The sequence below is a fragment of the Hyla sarda genome, chromosome 2 (genome assembly GCF_029499605.1).
Source record: "Hyla sarda isolate aHylSar1 chromosome 2, aHylSar1.hap1, whole genome shotgun sequence".
NCBI lineage: Eukaryota > Metazoa > Chordata > Amphibia > Anura > Hylidae > Hyla > Hyla sarda.
Window position 1 is genome coordinate 181,011,585 of NC_079190.1, and position 20,629 is coordinate 181,032,213.

Consider the following 20,629-nt stretch of genomic DNA (forward strand, 5'->3'; position numbering starts at 1 on the left):
GAGGTCGATGTCAAGAAGCATGTGGGATGTTGAAAATAAAAAGATGGGGGATTTTATTTGCCTTTTTTTTTTTTTTTTTTATATCAAGAAAACCTCCTCTGCAATCCACCATTGCCTCCAGCCCTTCACACCAACTACCACCACTGCCTCCACACCAGCTACCACCATTGCCACCAGCCCTTCACACCAACTACCACCCAGGAACCGGGACCACTCACTTCCACACCAACAACCTTCTTCCTATGGAATCTTCCCACCCACACTCACATACCAGCTACCACAGCCATCCACACCAGAGCTCCTTCTCCAACACCTTATGGGTGCCCGACCATCAACCACTTCACACACACACACACACTCCTCCGCTTCCACACTATGCTGCCACAATTTCTCCAAACGAGCTTCAGGGTGTTCACAGGACTTGAACTCACAACCTCTCTGCTCCAAGGCAGCAGCTCTAACCACTAGACCATGAGAGCTTCATGGAAACTAGCAAGGATGACTGTGGTCTAGACCATGAGAGCTTCATGGAAACTAGCAAGGATGACTGTGGTCTTGGCCTGTTTTGACAAAATCATTTTTTTCCCCACCGGTTCATATACATTTGACTGGGATAGTACAGGCAAGCCGAGAGCTAGTTCGGACTTAGCTTCGAATCCCCCCTCTGTGCGGTTACCCTGGCAAGCCATGTGTTGCGGGGGTATAGCTCAGTGGTAGAGCATTTGACTGCAGATCAAGAGGTCCTTGGCTCAAATCCGAGTGCCCCCTAACACACATTTTTTTGCTTTACGACTTAACCATATCCTACATATGTAGTGGTGGTGGTGGGGGGGAGGCGCCATAGGAAGAAGGTTGTTGGTGTGGAAGTGAGTGGCCCTGGGTGGTGGGCTGAAGGGCTGGAGGCAGTGGTGGTAGTTGGTGTGAAGGGCTGGAGGCAACGTTGAGGTACAAACAAGCCACATGTTGTGGGGCTGAAGCTCAGTGGTAGAGCATTTGACTGCATGTAAAGAGGTCCGAGTGCCCGTAACACACATTTTTTTTCTTTACAAGCTTAACCGTATCCCACATATGTAGTTTATTGCAGAAAATTAAAAATGTTGAGGTACAGATGAGCTGCATGTTGCGGGGGTATAGCTCAGTGGCAGAGCATTTGACTGCAGATCAAGAGGTCCTTGGTACAAATCCGAGTGCCCCCTAACACATGCATGCTTTTTTTTCCTCTGTGCAGTTGCTCTGTGTGCCAAAACAGGCCAAGACCATGGTCGCCGCATATGCCTGACAAGCAGCTCCCACGGCATAGTGGTTAGAGCAGCCACCTTGGAGCGAAGAGGTTGTGAGTTCGAATCCTGTCAAGACCCTGAAGATGGCAGCTGTTAAAAGAGATGGATCGTGAGAACCTGGGATGTCTGGTGGATTGGAAGATATTGGTGCATGGATGGACTGAGGCGAGGTGGATGTCAAGGAGAGCAGTTGTCGAGGTAAGTGGTTGGAGGAAGGTGTAGTTGTGGGGCATTGTGGAAGGTGGACTGAGGCGAGGAGGATGTCAAGGAGAGCAGTTGTCGAGGTAAGTGGTTGGAGGAAGGTGTAGTTGTGGGACATCGTGGAAGGTGGACTGAGGCGAGGAGGACGTCAAGGAGAGCAGTTGTCGAGGTGAGTGGTTAGAGGGCGTTGCGGAGGAAGGTGTAGTTGTGGGGCATCGTGGAAGGTGGTCCACTGCCTGGAATGGAGGATTCTAGGTTGGGGATCTGCCAAAAGTGGTGTTGTGTCTGTCGAAGCATGTGGGATGTTGAAAATAAAAAGATGGGGGATTTTATTTGCCTTTTTTTTGTTTTGTTTTTTTTTTTTATCAAGAAAACCTCCTCTGCAATCCACCATTGCCTCCAACCCTTCACACCAACTACCACTACTGCCTCCACACCAACTACCACCACTGCCACCAGCCCTTCACACCAATTACCGGGACCACTCACTTCCACACCAACAACCTTCTTCCTATGGAACCTTCCCACCCACACCACCACCACTCATGGGATTGGAAGATATCGGTGCATGGATGGACTGAGGCGAGGTGGATGTCAGGAAGAGCGGAATGGAGAGCAATGTCCCTGAAGACCCTGGAGCATGTCGCTGGATGGACTGAGGCGAGGAGGATGTCAAGGAGAGCAGTTGTCGAGGTAAGTAAGTGGTTAGAGGGCGTTGCGGAGGAAGGTGTAGTTGTGGGGCATCGTGGAAGGTGGTCCACTGCCTGGAATGGAGGATTCTAGGTTGGGGATCTGCCAAAAGTGGTGTTGTGTCTGTCGAAGCATGTGGGATGTTGAAAATAAAAAGATGGGGGATTTTATTTGCCTTTTTTTTTTTTTTTTTTTTTATATCAAGAAAACCTCCTCTGCAATCCACCATTGCCTCCAGCCCTTCACACCAACTACCACTACTGCCTCCACACCAACTACCACCACTGCCACCAGCCCTTCACACCAATTACCGGGACCACTCACTTCCACACCAACAACCTTCTTCCTATGGAACCTTCCCACCCACACCACCACCACTCATGGGATTGGAAGATATCGGTGCATGGATGGACTGAGGCGAGGTGGATGTCAGGAAGAGCGGAATGGAGAGCAATGTCCCTGAAGACCCTGGAGCATGTCGCTGGATGGACTGAGGCGAGGAGGATGTCAAGGAGAGCAGTTGTCGAGGTAAGTAAGTGGTTAGAGGGCGTTGCGGAGGAAGGTGTAGTTGTGGGGCATCGTGGAAGGTGGTCCACTGCCTGGAATGGAGGATTCTAGGTTGGGGATCTGCCAAAAGTGGTGTTGTGTCTGTCGAAGCATGTGGGATGTTGAAAATAAAAAGATGGGGGATTTTATTTGCCTTTTTTTTATATCACGAAAACCTCCTCTGCAATCCACCATTGCCTCCAGCCCTTCACACCAACTACCACCACTGCCTCCACACCAGCTACCACCATTGCCACCAGCCCTTCACACCAACTACCACCCAGGAACCGGGACCACTCACTTCCACACCAACAACCTTCTTCCTATGGAATCTTCCCACCCACACTCACATACCAGCTACCACAGCCATCCACACCAGAGCTCCTTCTCCAACACCTTACGGGTGCCCGACCATCAACCACTTCACACACACACACACACACACACACACACACACACACACACTCCTCCGCTTCCACACTATGCTGCCACAATTTCTCCAAACGAGCTTCAGGGTGTTCACAGGACTTGAACTCACAACCTCTCTGCTCCAAGGCAGCAGCTCTAACCACTAGACCATGAGAGCTTCATGGAAACTAGCAAGGATGACTGTGGTCTTGGCCTGTTTTGACAAAATCATTTTTTTCCCCACCGGTTCATATACATTTGACTGGGATAGTACAGGCAAGCCGAGAGCTAGTTCGGACTTAGCTTCGAATCCCCCCTCTGTGCGGTTACCCTGGCAAGCCATGTGTTGCGGGGGTATAGCTCAGTGGTAGAGCATTTGACTGCAGATCAAGAGGTCCTTGGCTCAAATCCGAGTGCCCCCTAACACACATTTTTTTGCTTTACGACTTAACCATATCCTACATATGTAGTGGTGGTGGGGGGGGGAGGCGCCATAGGAAGAAGGTTGTTGGTGTGGAAGTGAGTGGCCCTGGGTGGTGGGCTGAAGGGCTGGAGGCAGTGGTGGTAGTTGGTGTGAAGGGCTGGAGGCAACGTTGAGGTACAAACAAGCCACATGTTGTGGGGCTGAAGCTCAGTGGTAGAGCATTTGACTGCATGTAAAGAGGTCCGAGTGCCCGTAACACACATTTTTTTTCTTTACAAGCTTAACCGTATCCCACATATGTAGTTTATTGCAGAAAATTAAAAATGTTGAGGTACAGATGAGCTGCATGTTGCGGGGGTATAGCTCAGTGGTAGAGCATTTGACTGCAGATCAAGAGGTCCTTGGTTCAAATCCGAGTGCCCCCTAACACATGCATGCTTTTTTTTCCTCTGTGCAGTTGCTCTGTGTGCCAAAACAGGCCAAGACCATGGTCGCCGCATATGCCTGACAAGCAGCTCCCACGGCATAGTGGTTAGAGCAGCCACCTTGGAGCGAAGAGGTTGTGAGTTCGAATCCTGTCAAGACCCTGAAGATGGCAGCTGTTAAAAGAGATGGATCGTGAGAACCTGGGATGTCTGGTGGATTGGAAGATATTGGTGCATGGATGGACTGAGGCGAGGTGGATGTCAAGGAGAGCAGTTGTCGAGGTAAGTGGTTGGAGGAAGGTGGACTGAGGCGAGGAGGATGTCAAGGAGAGCAGTTGTCGAGGTAAGTGGTTGGAGGAAGGTGTAGTTGTGGGGCATCGTGGAAGGTGGACTGAGGCGAGGAGGACGTCAAGGAGAGCAGTTGTCGAGGTGAGTGGCTAGAGGGCGTTGCGGAGGAAGGTGTAGTTGTGGGGCATCGTGGAAGGTGGTCCACTGCCTGGAATGGAGGATTCTAGGTTGGGGATCTGCCAAAAGTGGTGTTGTGTCTGTCGAAGCATGTGGGATGTTGAAAATAAAAAGATGGGGGATTTTATTTGCCTTTTTTTTTTTTTTTTTTTTTTTTATCAAGAAAACCTCCTCTGCAATCCACCATTGCCTCCAACCCTTCACACCAACTACCACTACTGCCTCCACACCAACTACCACCACTGCCACCAGCCCTTCACACCAATTACCGGGACCACTCACTTCCACACCAACAACCTTCTTCCTATGGAACCTTCCCACCCACACCACCACCACTCATGGGATTGGAAGATATCGGTGCATGGATGGACTGAGGCGAGGTGGATGTCAGGAAGAGCGGAATGGAGAGCAATGTCCCTGAAGACCCTGGAGCATGTCGCTGGATGGACTGAGGCGAGGAGGATGTCAAGGAGAGCAGTTGTCGAGGTAAGTAAGTGGTTAGAGGGCGTTGCGGAGGAAGGTGTAGTTGTGGGGCATCGTGGAAGGTGGTCCACTGCCTGGAATGGAGGATTCTAGGTTGGGGATCTGCCAAAAGTGGTGTTGTGTCTGTCGAAGCATGTGGGATGTTGAAAATAAAAAGATGGGGGATTTTATTTGCCTTTTTTTTTTTTTTTTTTTTTATATCAAGAAAACCTCCTCTGCAATCCACCATTGCCTCCAGCCCTTCACACCAACTACCACTACTGCCTCCACACCAACTACCACCACTGCCACCAGCCCTTCACACCAATTACCGGGACCACTCACTTCCACACCAACAACCTTCTTCCTATGGAACCTTCCCACCCACACCACCACCACTCATGGGATTGGAAGATATCGGTGCATGGATGGACTGAGGCGAGGTGGATGTCAGGAAGAGCGGAATGGAGAGCAATGTCCCTGAAGACCCTGGAGCATGTCGCTGGATGGACTGAGGCGAGGAGGATGTCAAGGAGAGCAGTTGTCGAGGTAAGTAAGTGGTTAGAGGGCGTTGCGGAGGAAGGTGTAGTTGTGGGGCATCGTGGAAGGTGGTCCACTGCCTGGAATGGAGGATTCTAGGTTGGGGATCTGCCAAAAGTGGTGTTGTGTCTGTCGAAGCATGTGGGATGTTGAAAATAAAAAGATGGGGGATTTTATTTGCCTTTTTTTTATATCACGAAAACCTCCTCTGCAATCCACCATTGCCTCCAGCCCTTCACACCAACTACCACCACTGCCTCCACACCAGCTACCACCATTGCCACCAGCCCTTCACACCAACTACCACCCAGGAACCGGGACCACTCACTTCCACACCAACAACCTTCTTCCTATGGAATCTTCCCACCCACACTCACATACCAGCTACCACAGCCATCCACACCAGAGCTCCTTCTCCAACACCTTATGGGTGCCCGACCATCAACCACTTCACACACACACACACACACACTCCTCCGCTTCCACACTATGCTGCCACAATTTCTCCAAACGAGCTTCAGGGTGTTCACAGGACTTGAACTCACAACCTCTCTGCTCCAAGGCAGCAGCTCTAACCACTAGACCATGAGAGCTTCATGGAAACTAGCAAGGATGACTGTGGTCTTGGCCTGTTTTGACAAAATCATTTTTTTCCCCACCGGTTCATATACATTTGACTGGGATAGTACAGGCAAGCCGAGAGCTAGTTCGGACTTAGCTTCGAATCCCCCCTCTGTGCGGTTACCCTGGCAAGCCATGTGTTGCGGGGGTATAGCTCAGTGGTAGAGCATTTGACTGCAGATCAAGAGGTCCTTGGCTCAAATCCGAGTGCCCCCTAACACACATTTTTTTGCTTTACGACTTAACCATATCCTACATATGTAGTGGTGGTGGTGGGGGGGAGGCGCCATAGGAAGAAGGTTGTTGGTGTGGAAGTGAGTGGCCCTGGGTGGTGGGCTGAAGGGCTGGAGGCAGTGGTGGTAGTTGGTGTGAAGGGCTGGAGGCAACGTTGAGGTACAAACAAGCCACATGTTGTGGGGCTGAAGCTCAGTGGTAGAGCATTTGACTGCATGTAAAGAGGTCCGAGTGCCCGTAACACACATTTTTTTTCTTTACAAGCTTAACCGTATCCCACATATGTAGTTTATTGCAGAAAATTAAAAATGTTGAGGTACAGATGAGCTGCATGTTGCGGGGGTATAGCTCAGTGGTAGAGCATTTGACTGCAGATCAAGAGGTCCTTGGTTCAAATCCGAGTGCCCCCTAACACATGCATGCTTTTTTTTCCTCTGTGCAGTTGCTCTGTGTGCCAAAACAGGCCAAGACCATGGTCGCCGCATATGCCTGACAAGCAGCTCCCACGGCATAGTGGTTAGAGCAGCCACCTTGGAGCGAAGAGGTTGTGAGTTCGAATCCTGTCAAGACCCTGAAGATGGCAGCTGTTAAAAGAGATGGATCGTGAGAACCTGGGATGTCTGGTGGATTGGAAGATATTGGTGCATGGATGGACTGAGGCGAGGTGGATGTCAAGGAGAGCAGTTGTCGAGGTAAGTGGTTGGAGGAAGGTGTAGTTGTGGGGCATTGTGGAAGGTGGACTGAGGCGAGGAGGATGTCAAGGAGAGCAGTTGTCGAGGTAAGTGGTTGGAGGAAGGTGTAGTTGTGGGGCATCGTGGAAGGTGGACTGAGGCGAGGAGGACGTCAAGGAGAGCAGTTGTCGAGGTGAGTGGCTAGAGGGCGTTGCGGAGGAAGGTGTAGTTGTGGGGCATCGTGGAAGGTGGTCCACTGCCTGGAATGGAGGATTCTAGGTTGGGGATCTGCCAAAAGTGGTGTTGTGTCTGTCGAAGCATGTGGGATGTTGAAAATAAAAAGATGGGGGATTTTATTTGCCTTTTTTTTGTTTTGTTTTTTTTTTTTTTATCAAGAAAACCTCCTCTGCAATCCACCATTGCCTCCAACCCTTCACACCAACTACCACTACTGCCTCCACACCAACTACCACCACTGCCACCAGCCCTTCACACCAATTACCGGGACCACTCACTTCCACACCAACAACCTTCTTCCTATGGAACCTTCCCACCCACACCACCACCACTCATGGGATTGGAAGATATCGGTGCATGGATGGACTGAGGCGAGGTGGATGTCAGGAAGAGCGGAATGGAGAGCAATGTCCCTGAAGACCCTGGAGCATGTCGCTGGATGGACTGAGGCGAGGAGGATGTCAAGGAGAGCAGTTGTCGAGGTAAGTAAGTGGTTAGAGGGCGTTGCGGAGGAAGGTGTAGTTGTGGGGCATCGTGGAAGGTGGTCCACTGCCTGGAATGGAGGATTCTAGGTTGGGGATCTGCCAAAAGTGGTGTTGTGTCTGTCGAAGCATGTGGGATGTTGAAAATAAAAAGATGGGGGATTTTATTTGCCTTTTTTTTTTTTTTTTTTTTTTTATATCAAGAAAACCTCCTCTGCAATCCACCATTGCCTCCAGCCCTTCACACCAACTACCACTACTGCCTCCACACCAACTACCACCACTGCCACCAGCCCTTCACACCAATTACCGGGACCACTCACTTCCACACCAACAACCTTCTTCCTATGGAACCTTCCCACCCACACCACCACCACTCATGGGATTGGAAGATATCGGTGCATGGATGGACTGAGGCGAGGTGGATGTCAGGAAGAGCGGAATGGAGAGCAATGTCCCTGAAGACCCTGGAGCATGTCGCTGGATGGACTGAGGCGAGGAGGATGTCAAGGAGAGCAGTTGTCGAGGTAAGTAAGTGGTTAGAGGGCGTTGCGGAGGAAGGTGTAGTTGTGGGGCATCGTGGAAGGTGGTCCACTGCCTGGAATGGAGGATTCTAGGTTGGGGATCTGCCAAAAGTGGTGTTGTGTCTGTCGAAGCATGTGGGATGTTGAAAATAAAAAGATGGGGGATTTTATTTGCCTTTTTTTTATATCACGAAAACCTCCTCTGCAATCCACCATTGCCTCCAGCCCTTCACACCAACTACCACCACTGCCTCCACACCAGCTACCACCATTGCCACCAGCCCTTCACACCAACTACCACCCAGGAACCGGGACCACTCACTTCCACACCAACAACCTTCTTCCTATGGAATCTTCCCACCCACACTCACATACCAGCTACCACAGCCATCCACACCAGAGCTCCTTCTCCAACACCTTATGGGTGCCCGACCATCAACCACTTCACACACACACACACACACTCCTCCGCTTCCACACTATGCTGCCACAATTTCTCCAAACGAGCTTCAGGGTGTTCACAGGACTTGAACTCACAACCTCTCTGCTCCAAGGCAGCAGCTCTAACCACTAGACCATGAGAGCTTCATGGAAACTAGCAAGGATGACTGTGGTCTTGGCCTGTTTTGACAAAATCATTTTTTTCCCCACCGGTTCATATACATTTGACTGGGATAGTACAGGCAAGCCGAGAGCTAGTTCGGACTTAGCTTCGAATCCCCCCTCTGTGCGGTTACCCTGGCAAGCCATGTGTTGCGGGGGTATAGCTCAGTGGTAGAGCATTTGACTGCAGATCAAGAGGTCCTTGGCTCAAATCCGAGTGCCCCCTAACACACATTTTTTTGCTTTACGACTTAACCATATCCTACATATGTAGTGGTGGTGGTGGGGGGGAGGCGCCATAGGAAGAAGGTTGTTGGTGTGGAAGTGAGTGGCCCTGGGTGGTGGGCTGAAGGGCTGGAGGCAGTGGTGGTAGTTGGTGTGAAGGGCTGGAGGCAACGTTGAGGTACAAACAAGCCACATGTTGTGGGGCTGAAGCTCAGTGGTAGAGCATTTGACTGCATGTAAAGAGGTCCGAGTGCCCGTAACACACATTTTTTTTCTTTACAAGCTTAACCGTATCCCACATATGTAGTTTATTGCAGAAAATTAAAAATGTTGAGGTACAGATGAGCTGCATGTTGCGGGGGTATAGCTCAGTGGTAGAGCATTTGACTGCAGATCAAGAGGTCCTTGGTTCAAATCCGAGTGCCCCCTAACACATGCATGCTTTTTTTTACAGCTTAACCACATCCTACATATGTTGTTTATAGCAGACCCCCACTAGCTTTACACTGCAAGATTTTGGTCGCCTCATCCAGTTGATGAGCAGCCACCCTGGAGCGCAGAGGTTCAAGAGGTCCTTGGTTCAAATACAAATGCCCGCTAATGCACAATTTTTTCTTGGTGGGGCATTGTGGTCAGACAGAAAAGAACCATACAACTTCCTCTGTAGTATAAAGCAGCTGATAAGAGTAAAGAGCTTTAAATACAAGTCATTTACTAATCTGTCTAACTTTTTGGCACCAGTTAATTTAAAAAAAAAAAATTGACACACGAGTATCCCTTTAAGATCTACGAATGTAACTCTTTGATCTTTTTGTGGTTTGACAAAACTTACATCTAAGTTACATTTATAGATTGAACCCACCACCTTCACACTGTAAGGTGGCAAGGCTAACCACTTAGCATTCAGAGATCTTGACATAGCCAGTTGAGAGCTAGCTCCACCTTAGGTTGGAGTCCCCCCCCCCCCCTTTCCTCTGTGCAGTTGCTCTGTGTGCCAAAACAGGCCAAGACCTTGGTCGCAGCATATGCCAGACAAGCAGCTCCCACGGCATAGTGGTTAGAGCAGCCACCTTGGAGCGAAGAGGTTGTGAGTTCGAATCCTGTCAAGACCCTGAAGATGGCAGCTGTTAAAAGAGATGGATCGTGAGAACCTGGGATGTCTGGTGGATTGGAAGATATCGGTGCATGGATGGACTGAGGCGAGGTGGATGTCAAGGAGAGCAGTTGTCGAGGTAAGTGGTTGGAGGAAGGTGTAGTTGTGGGGCATTGTGGAAGGTGGACTGAGGCGAGGAGGATGTCAAGGAGAGCAGTTGTGGAGGAAGGTGTAGTTGTGGGGCATCGTGGAAGGTGGACTGAGGCGAGGAGGACGTCAAGGAGAGCAGTTGTCGAGGTGAGTGGTTAGAGGGCGTTGCGGAGGAAGGTGTAGTTGTGGGGCATCGTGGAAGGTGGTCCACTGCCTGGAATGGAGGAGTCTAGGTTGGGGATCTGCCAAAAGTGGTGTTGTGTCTGTCGAAGCATGTGGGATGTTGAAAATAAAAAGATGGGGGATTTTATTTGCCTTTTTTTTGTTTTGTTTTTTTTTTTTTATCAAGAAAACCTCCTCTGCAATCCACCATTGCCTCCAACCCTTCACACCAACTACCACTACTGCCTCCACACCAACTACCACCACTGCCACCAGCCCTTCACACCAATTACCGGGACCACTCACTTCCACACCAACAACCTTCTTCCTATGGAACCTTCCCACCCACACCACCACCACTCATGGGATTGGAAGATATCGGTGCATGGATGGACTGAGGCGAGGTGGATGTCAGGAAGAGCGGAATGGAGAGCAATGTCCCTGAAGACCCTGGAGCATGTCGCTGGATGGACTGAGGCGAGGAGGATGTCAAGGAGAGCAGTTGTCGAGGTAAGTAAGTGGTTAGAGGGCGTTGCGGAGGAAGGTGTAGTTGTGGGGCATCGTGGAAGGTGGTCCACTGCCTGGAATGGAGGATTCTAGGTTGGGGATCTGCCAAAAGTGGTGTTGTGTCTGTCGAAGCATGTGGGATGTTGAAAATAAAAAGATGGGGGATTTTATTTGCCTTTTTTTTTTTTTATATCAAGAAAACCTCCTCTGCAATCCACCATTGCCTCCAGCCCTTCACACCAACTACCACTACTGCCTCCACACCAACTACCACCACTGCCACCAGCCCTTCACACCAATTACCGGGACCACTCACTTCCACACCAACAACCTTCTTCCTATGGAACCTTCCCACCCACACCACCACCACTCATGGGATTGGAAGATATCGGTGCATGGATGGACTGAGGCGAGGTGGATGTCAGGAAGAGCGGAATGGAGAGCAATGTCCCTGAAGACCCTGGAGCATGTCGCTGGATGGACTGAGGCGAGGAGGATGTCAAGGAGAGCAGTTGTCGAGGTAAGTAAGTGGTTAGAGGGCGTTGCGGAGGAAGGTGTAGTTGTGGGGCATCGTGGAAGGTGGTCCACTGCCTGGAATGGAGGATTCTAGGTTGGGGATCTGCCAAAAGTGGTGTTGTGTCTGTCGAAGCATGTGGGATGTTGAAAATAAAAAGATGGGGGATTTTATTTGCCTTTTTTTTATATCACGAAAACCTCCTCTGCAATCCACCATTGCCACCAGCCCTTCACACCAACTACCACCCAGGAACCGGGACCACTCACTTCCACACCAACAACCTTCTTCCTATGGAATCTTCCCAACCATAGCCAGGAAGCCAACGGGCTTCCCATAGCCAGTTGAGAGCTAGCTCCACCTTAGGTTGGAGTCCCCCCCCCCCCTTTCCTCTGTGCAGTTGCTCTGTGTGCCAAAACAGGCCAAGACCTTGGTCGCCGCATATGCCTGACAAGCAGCTCCCACGGCATAGTGGTTAGAGCAGCCGCCTTGGAGCGAAGAGGTTGTGAGTTCGAATCCTGTCAAGACCCTGAAGATGGCAGCTGTTAAAAGAGATGGATCGTGAGAACCTGGGATGTCTGGTGGATTGGAAGATATCGGTGCATGGATGGACTGAGGCGAGGTCGATGTCAAGAAGCATGTGGGATGTTGAAAATAAAAAGATGGGGGATTTTATTTGCCTTTTTTTTTTTTTTTTTTATATCAAGAAAACCTCCTCTGCAATCCACCATTGCCTCCAGCCCTTCACACCAACTACCACCACTGCCTCCACACCAGCTACCACCATTGCCACCAGCCCTTCACACCAACTACCACCCAGGAACCGGGACCACTCACTTCCACACCAACAACCTTCTTCCTATGGAATCTTCCCACCCACACTCACATACCAGCTACCACAGCCATCCACACCAGAGCTCCTTCTCCAACACCTTATGGGTGCCCGACCATCAACCACTTCACACACACACACACACTCCTCCGCTTCCACACTATGCTGCCACAATTTCTCCAAACGAGCTTCAGGGTGTTCACAGGACTTGAACTCACAACCTCTCTGCTCCAAGGCAGCAGCTCTAACCACTAGACCATGAGAGCTTCATGGAAACTAGCAAGGATGACTGTGGTCTAGACCATGAGAGCTTCATGGAAACTAGCAAGGATGACTGTGGTCTTGGCCTGTTTTGACAAAATCATTTTTTTCCCCACCGGTTCATATACATTTGACTGGGATAGTACAGGCAAGCCGAGAGCTAGTTCGGACTTAGCTTCGAATCCCCCCTCTGTGCGGTTACCCTGGCAAGCCATGTGTTGCGGGGGTATAGCTCAGTGGTAGAGCATTTGACTGCAGATCAAGAGGTCCTTGGCTCAAATCCGAGTGCCCCCTAACACACATTTTTTTGCTTTACGACTTAACCATATCCTACATATGTAGTGGTGGTGGTGGGGGGGAGGCGCCATAGGAAGAAGGTTGTTGGTGTGGAAGTGAGTGGCCCTGGGTGGTGGGCTGAAGGGCTGGAGGCAGTGGTGGTAGTTGGTGTGAAGGGCTGGAGGCAACGTTGAGGTACAAACAAGCCACATGTTGTGGGGCTGAAGCTCAGTGGTAGAGCATTTGACTGCATGTAAAGAGGTCCGAGTGCCCGTAACACACATTTTTTTTCTTTACAAGCTTAACCGTATCCCACATATGTAGTTTATTGCAGAAAATTAAAAATGTTGAGGTACAGATGAGCTGCATGTTGCGGGGGTATAGCTCAGTGGCAGAGCATTTGACTGCAGATCAAGAGGTCCTTGGTACAAATCCGAGTGCCCCCTAACACATGCATGCTTTTTTTTCCTCTGTGCAGTTGCTCTGTGTGCCAAAACAGGCCAAGACCATGGTCGCCGCATATGCCTGACAAGCAGCTCCCACGGCATAGTGGTTAGAGCAGCCACCTTGGAGCGAAGAGGTTGTGAGTTCGAATCCTGTCAAGACCCTGAAGATGGCAGCTGTTAAAAGAGATGGATCGTGAGAACCTGGGATGTCTGGTGGATTGGAAGATATTGGTGCATGGATGGACTGAGGCGAGGTGGATGTCAAGGAGAGCAGTTGTCGAGGTAAGTGGTTGGAGGAAGGTGTAGTTGTGGGGCATTGTGGAAGGTGGACTGAGGCGAGGAGGATGTCAAGGAGAGCAGTTGTCGAGGTAAGTGGTTGGAGGAAGGTGTAGTTGTGGGACATCGTGGAAGGTGGACTGAGGCGAGGAGGACGTCAAGGAGAGCAGTTGTCGAGGTGAGTGGTTAGAGGGCGTTGCGGAGGAAGGTGTAGTTGTGGGGCATCGTGGAAGGTGGTCCACTGCCTGGAATGGAGGATTCTAGGTTGGGGATCTGCCAAAAGTGGTGTTGTGTCTGTCGAAGCATGTGGGATGTTGAAAATAAAAAGATGGGGGATTTTATTTGCCTTTTTTTTGTTTTGTTTTTTTTTTTTATCAAGAAAACCTCCTCTGCAATCCACCATTGCCTCCAACCCTTCACACCAACTACCACTACTGCCTCCACACCAACTACCACCACTGCCACCAGCCCTTCACACCAATTACCGGGACCACTCACTTCCACACCAACAACCTTCTTCCTATGGAACCTTCCCACCCACACCACCACCACTCATGGGATTGGAAGATATCGGTGCATGGATGGACTGAGGCGAGGTGGATGTCAGGAAGAGCGGAATGGAGAGCAATGTCCCTGAAGACCCTGGAGCATGTCGCTGGATGGACTGAGGCGAGGAGGATGTCAAGGAGAGCAGTTGTCGAGGTAAGTAAGTGGTTAGAGGGCGTTGCGGAGGAAGGTGTAGTTGTGGGGCATCGTGGAAGGTGGTCCACTGCCTGGAATGGAGGATTCTAGGTTGGGGATCTGCCAAAAGTGGTGTTGTGTCTGTCGAAGCATGTGGGATGTTGAAAATAAAAAGATGGGGGATTTTATTTGCCTTTTTTTTTTTTTTTTTTTTTATATCAAGAAAACCTCCTCTGCAATCCACCATTGCCTCCAGCCCTTCACACCAACTACCACTACTGCCTCCACACCAACTACCACCACTGCCACCAGCCCTTCACACCAATTACCGGGACCACTCACTTCCACACCAACAACCTTCTTCCTATGGAACCTTCCCACCCACACCACCACCACTCATGGGATTGGAAGATATCGGTGCATGGATGGACTGAGGCGAGGTGGATGTCAGGAAGAGCAGAATGGAGAGCAATGTCCCTGAAGACCCTGGAGCATGTCGCTGGATGGACTGAGGCGAGGAGGATGTCAAGGAGAGCAGTTGTCGAGGTAAGTAAGTGGTTAGAGGGCGTTGCGGAGGAAGGTGTAGTTGTGGGGCATCGTGGAAGGTGGTCCACTGCCTGGAATGGAGGATTCTAGGTTGGGGATCTGCCAAAAGTGGTGTTGTGTCTGTCGAAGCATGTGGGATGTTGAAAATAAAAAGATGGGGGATTTTATTTGCCTTTTTTTTATATCACGAAAACCTCCTCTGCAATCCACCATTGCCTCCAGCCCTTCACACCAACTACCACCACTGCCTCCACACCAGCTACCACCATTGCCACCAGCCCTTCACACCAACTACCACCCAGGAACCGGGACCACTCACTTCCACACCAACAACCTTCTTCCTATGGAATCTTCCCACCCACACTCACATACCAGCTACCACAGCCATCCACACCAGAGCTCCTTCTCCAACACCTTATGGGTGCCCGACCATCAACCACTTCACACACACACACACACACACACACACACACACACACACACACACACACTCCTCCGCTTCCACACTATGCTGCCACAATTTCTCCAAACGAGCTTCAGGGTGTTCACAGGACTTGAACTCACAACCTCTCTGCTCCAAGGCAGCAGCTCTAACCACTAGACCATGAGAGCTTCATGGAAACTAGCAAGGATGACTGTGGTCTTGGCCTGTTTTGACAAAATCATTTTTTTCCCCACCGGTTCATATACATTTGACTGGGATAGTACAGGCAAGCCGAGAGCTAGTTCGGACTTAGCTTCGAATCCCCCCTCTGTGCGGTTACCCTGGCAAGCCATGTGTTGCGGGGGTATAGCTCAGTGGTAGAGCATTTGACTGCAGATCAAGAGGTCCTTGGCTCAAATCCGAGTGCCCCCTAACACACATTTTTTTGCTTTACGACTTAACCATATCCTACATATGTAGTGGTGGTGGTGGGGGGGAGGCGCCATAGGAAGAAGGTTGTTGGTGTGGAAGTGAGTGGCCCTGGGTGGTGGGCTGAAGGGCTGGAGGCAGTGGTGGTAGTTGGTGTGAAGGGCTGGAGGCAACGTTGAGGTACAAACAAGCCACATGTTGTGGGGCTGAAGCTCAGTGGTAGAGCATTTGACTGCATGTAAAGAGGTCCGAGTGCCCGTAACACACATTTTTTTTCTTTACAAGCTTAACCGTATCCCACATATGTAGTTTATTGCAGAAAATTAAAAATGTTGAGGTACAGATGAGCTGCATGTTGCGGGGGTATAGCTCAGTGGTAGAGCATTTGACTGCAGATCAAGAGGTCCTTGGTACAAATCCGAGTGCCCCCTAACACATGCATGCTTTTTTTTCCTCTGTGCAGTTGCTCTGTGTGCCAAAACAGGCCAAGACCATGGTCGCCGCATATGCCTGACAAGCAGCTCCCACGGCATAGTGGTTAGAGCAGCCACCTTGGAGCGAAGAGGTTGTGAGTTCGAATCCTGTCAAGACCCTGAAGATGGCAGCTGTTAAAAGAGATGGATCGTGAGAACCTGGGATGTCTGGTGGATTGGAAGATATTGGTGCATGGATGGACTGAGGCGAGGTGGATGTCAAGGAGAGCAGTTGTCGAGGTAAGTGGTTGGAGGAAGGTGTAGTTGTGGGGCATTGTGGAAGGTGGACTGAGGCGAGGAGGATGTCAAGGAGAGCAGTTGTCGAGGTAAGTGGTTGGAGGAAGGTGTAGTTGTGGGGCATCGTGGAAGGTGGACTGAGGCGAGGAGGACGTCAAGGAGAGCAGTTGTCGAGGTGAGTGGTTAGAGGGCGTTGCGGAGGAAGGTGTAGTTGTGGGGCATCGTGGAAGGTGGTCCACTGCCTGGAATGGAGGATTCTAGGTTGGGGATCTGCCAAAAGTGGTGTTGTGTCTGTCGAAGCATGTGGGATGTTGAAAATAAAAAGATGGGGGATTTTATTTGCCTTTTTTTTGTTTTGTTTTTTTTTTTTATCAAGAAAACCTCCTCTGCAATCCACCATTGCCTCCAACCCTTCACACCAACTACCACTACTGCCTCCACACCAACTACCACCACTGCCACCAGCCCTTCACACCAATTACCGGGACTACTCACTTCCACACCAACAACCTTCTTCCTATGGAACCTTCCCACCCACACCACCACCACTCATGGGATTGGAAGATATCGGTGCATGGATGGACTGAGGCGAGGTGGATGTCAGGAAGAGCGGAATGGAGAGCAATGTCCCTGAAGACCCTGGAGCATGTCGCTGGATGGACTGAGGCGAGGAGGATGTCAAGGAGAGCAGTTGTCGAGGTAAGTAAGTGGTTAGAGGGCGTTGCGGAGGAAGGTGTAGTTGTGGGGCATCGTGGAAGGTGGTCCACTGCCTGGAATGGAGGATTCTAGGTTGGGGATCTGCCAAAAGTGGTGTTGTGTCTGTCGAAGCATGTGGGATGTTGAAAATAAAAAGATGGGGGATTTTATTTGCCTTTTTTTTTTTTTTTTTTTTTTATATCAAGAAAACCTCCTCTGCAATCCACCATTGCCTCCAGCCCTTCACACCAACTACCACTACTGCCTCCACACCAACTACCACCACTGCCACCAGCCCTTCACACCAATTACCGGGACCACTCACTTCCACACCAACAACCTTCTTCCTATGGAACCTTCCCACCCACACCACCACCACTCATGGGATTGGAAGATATCGGTGCATGGATGGACTGAGGCGAGGTGGATGTCAGGAAGAGCGGAATGGAGAGCAATGTCCCTGAAGACCCTGGAGCATGTCGCTGGATGGACTGAGGCGAGGAGGATGTCAAGGAGAGCAGTTGTCGAGGTAAGTAAGTGGTTAGAGGGCGTTGCGGAGGAAGGTGTAGTTGTGGGGCATCGTGGAAGGTGGTCCACTGCCTGGAATGGAGGATTCTAGGTTGGGGATCTGCCAAAAGTGGTGTTGTGTCTGTCGAAGCATGTGGGATGTTGAAAATAAAAAGATGGGGGATTTTATTTGCCTTTTTTTTATATCACGAAAACCTCCTCTGCAATCCACCATTGCCTCCAGCCCTTCACACCAACTACCACCACTGCCTCCACACCAGCTACCACCATTGCCACCAGCCCTTCACACCAACTACCACCCAGGAACCGGGACCACTCACTTCCACACCAACAACCTTCTTCCTATGGAATCTTCCCACCCACACTCACATACCAGCTACCACAGCCATCCACACCAGAGCTCCTTCTCCAACACCTTATGGGTGCCCGACCATCAACCACTTCACACACACACACACACACTCCTCCGCTTCCACACTATGCTGCCACAATTTCTCCAAACGAGCTTCAGGGTGTTCACAGGACTTGAACTCACAACCTCTCTGCTCCAAGGCAGCAGCTCTAACCACTAGACCATGAGAGCTTCATGGAAACTAGCAAGGATGACTGTGGTCTTGGCCTGTTTTGACAAAATCATTTTTTTCCCCACCGGTTCATATACATTTGACTGGGATAGTACAGGCAAGCCGAGAGCTAGTTCGGACTTAGCTTCGAATCCCCCCTCTGTGCGGTTACCCTGGCAAGCCATGTGTTGCGGGGGTATAGCTCAGTGGTAGAGCATTTGACTGCAGATCAAGAGGTCCTTGGCTCAAATCCGAGTGCCCCCTAACACACATTTTTTTGCTTTACGACTTAACCATATCCTACATATGTAGTGGTGGTGGTGGGGGGGAGGCGCCATAGGAAGAAGGTTGTTGGTGTGGAAGTGAGTGGCCCTGGGTGGTGGGCTGAAGGGCTGGAGGCAGTGGTGGTAGTTGGTGTGAAGGGCTGGAGGCAACGTTGAGGTACAAACAAGCCACATGTTGTGGGGCTGAAGCTCAGTGGTAGAGCATTTGACTGCATGTAAAGAGGTCCGAGTGCCCGTAACACACATTTTTTTTCTTTACAAGCTTAACCGTATCCCACATATGTAGTTTATTGCAGAAAATTAAAAATGTTGAGGTACAGATGAGTTGCATGTTGCGGGGGTATAGCTCAGTGGTAGAGCATTTGACTGCAGATCAAGAGGTCCTTGGTTCAAATCCGAGTGCCCCCTAACACATGCATGCTTTTTTTTACAGCTTAACCACATCCTACATATGTTGTTTATAGCAGACCCCCACTAGCTTTACACTGCAAGATTTTGGTCGCCTCATCCAGTTGATGAGCAGCCACCCTGGAGCGCAGAGGTTCAAGAGGTCCTTGGTTCAAATACAAATGCCCGCTAATGCACAATTTTTTCTTGGTGGGGCATTGTGGTCAGACAGAAAAGAACCATACAACTTCCTCTGTAGTATAAAGCAGCTGATAAGAGTAAAGAGCTTTAAATACAAGTCATTTACTAATCTGTCTAACTTTTTGGCACCAGTTAATTTAAAAAAAAAAAATTGACACACGAGTATCCCTTTAAGATCTACGAATGTAACTCTTTGATCTTTTTGTGGTTTGACAAAACTTACATCTAAGTTACATTTATAGATTGAACCCACCACCTTCACACTGTAAGGTGGCAAGGCTAACCACTTAGCATTCAGAGATCTTGACATAGCCAGTTGAGAGCTAGCTCCACCTTAGGTTGGAGTCCCCCCCCCCCCCCCTTTCCTCTGTGCAGTTGCTCTGTGTGCCAAAACAGGCCAAGACCTTGGTCGCCGCATATGCCAGACAAGCAGCTCCCACGGCATAGTGGTTAGAGCAGCCACCTTGGAGCGAAGAGGTTGTGAGTTCGAATCCTGTCAAGACCCTGAAGATGGCAGCTGTTAAAAGAGATGGATCGTGAGAACCTGGGATGTCTGGTGGATTGGAAGATATCGGTGCATGGATGGACTGAGGCGAGGTGGATGTCAAGGAGAGCAGTTGTCGAGGTAAGTGGTTGGAGGAAGGTGTAGTTGTGGGGCATTGTGGAAGGTGGACTGAGGCGAGGAGGATGTCAAGGAGAGCAGTTGTGGAGGAAGGTGTAGTTGTGGGGCATCGTGGAAGGTGGACTGAGGCGAGGAGGACGTCAAGGAGAGCAGTTGTCGAGGTGAGTGGTTAGAGGGCGTTGCGGAGGAAGGTGTAGTTGTGGGGCATCGTGGAAGGTGGTCCACTGCCTGGAATGGAGGAGTCTAGGTTGGGGATCTGCCAAAAGTGGTGTTGTGTCTGTCGAAGCATGTGGGATGTTGAAAATAAAAAGATGGGGGATTTTATTTGCCTTTTTTTTGTTTTTGTTTTTTTTTTATCAAGAAAACCTCCTCTGCAATCCACCATTGCCTCCAACCCTTCACACCAACTACCACTACTGCCTCCACACCAACTACCACCACTGCCACCAGCCCTTCACACCAATTACCGGGACCACTCACTTCCACACCAACAACCTTCTTCCTATGGAACCTTCCCACCCACACCACCACCACTCATGGGATTGGAAGATATCGGTGCATGGATGGACTGAGGCGAGGTGGATGTCAGGAAGAGCGGAATGGAGAGCAATGTCCCTGAAGACCCTGGAGCATGTCGCTGGATGGACTGAGGCGAGGAGGATGTCAAGGAGAGCAGTTGTCGAGGTAAGTAAGTGGTTAGAGGGCGTTGCGGAGGAAGGTGTAGTTGTGGGGCATCGTGGAAGGTGGTCCACTGCCTGGAATGGAGGATTCTAGGTTGGGGATCTGCCAAAAGTGGTGTTGTGTCTGTCGAAGCATGTGGGATGTTGAAAATAAAAAGATGGGGGATTTTATTTGCCTTTTTTTTTTTTTATATCAAGAAAACCTCCTCTGCAATCCACCATTGCCTCCAGCCCTTCACACCAACTACCACTACTGCCTCCACACCAACTACCACCACTGCCACCAGCCCTTCACACCAATTACCGGGACCACTCACTTCCAC

General features: G+C 50.3%; 4 non-coding genes across 4 annotated transcripts; all 4 read left to right on the forward strand.

Moving 5' to 3' along the window:
• Positions 1–3,902: 3,902 nt before the first annotated feature.
• Positions 3,903–3,974, forward strand: TRNAC-GCA (transfer RNA cysteine (anticodon GCA)). The gene has a single exon. It is a non-coding gene; the product is annotated as a tRNA-Cys (tRNA).
• Positions 3,975–6,634: 2,660 nt separating this feature from the next.
• TRNAC-GCA (transfer RNA cysteine (anticodon GCA)) lies at positions 6,635–6,706 on the forward strand. Its single transcript has one exon. It is a non-coding gene; the product is annotated as a tRNA-Cys (tRNA).
• Positions 6,707–9,395: 2,689 nt separating this feature from the next.
• TRNAC-GCA (transfer RNA cysteine (anticodon GCA)) lies at positions 9,396–9,467 on the forward strand. The gene has a single exon. It is a non-coding gene; the product is annotated as a tRNA-Cys (tRNA).
• A 9,285-nt stretch (positions 9,468–18,752) lies between these two features.
• On the forward strand, positions 18,753–18,824 carry TRNAC-GCA (transfer RNA cysteine (anticodon GCA)). Its single transcript has one exon. It is a non-coding gene; the product is annotated as a tRNA-Cys (tRNA).
• The last annotated feature ends 1,805 nt before the right edge of the window (positions 18,825–20,629 follow it).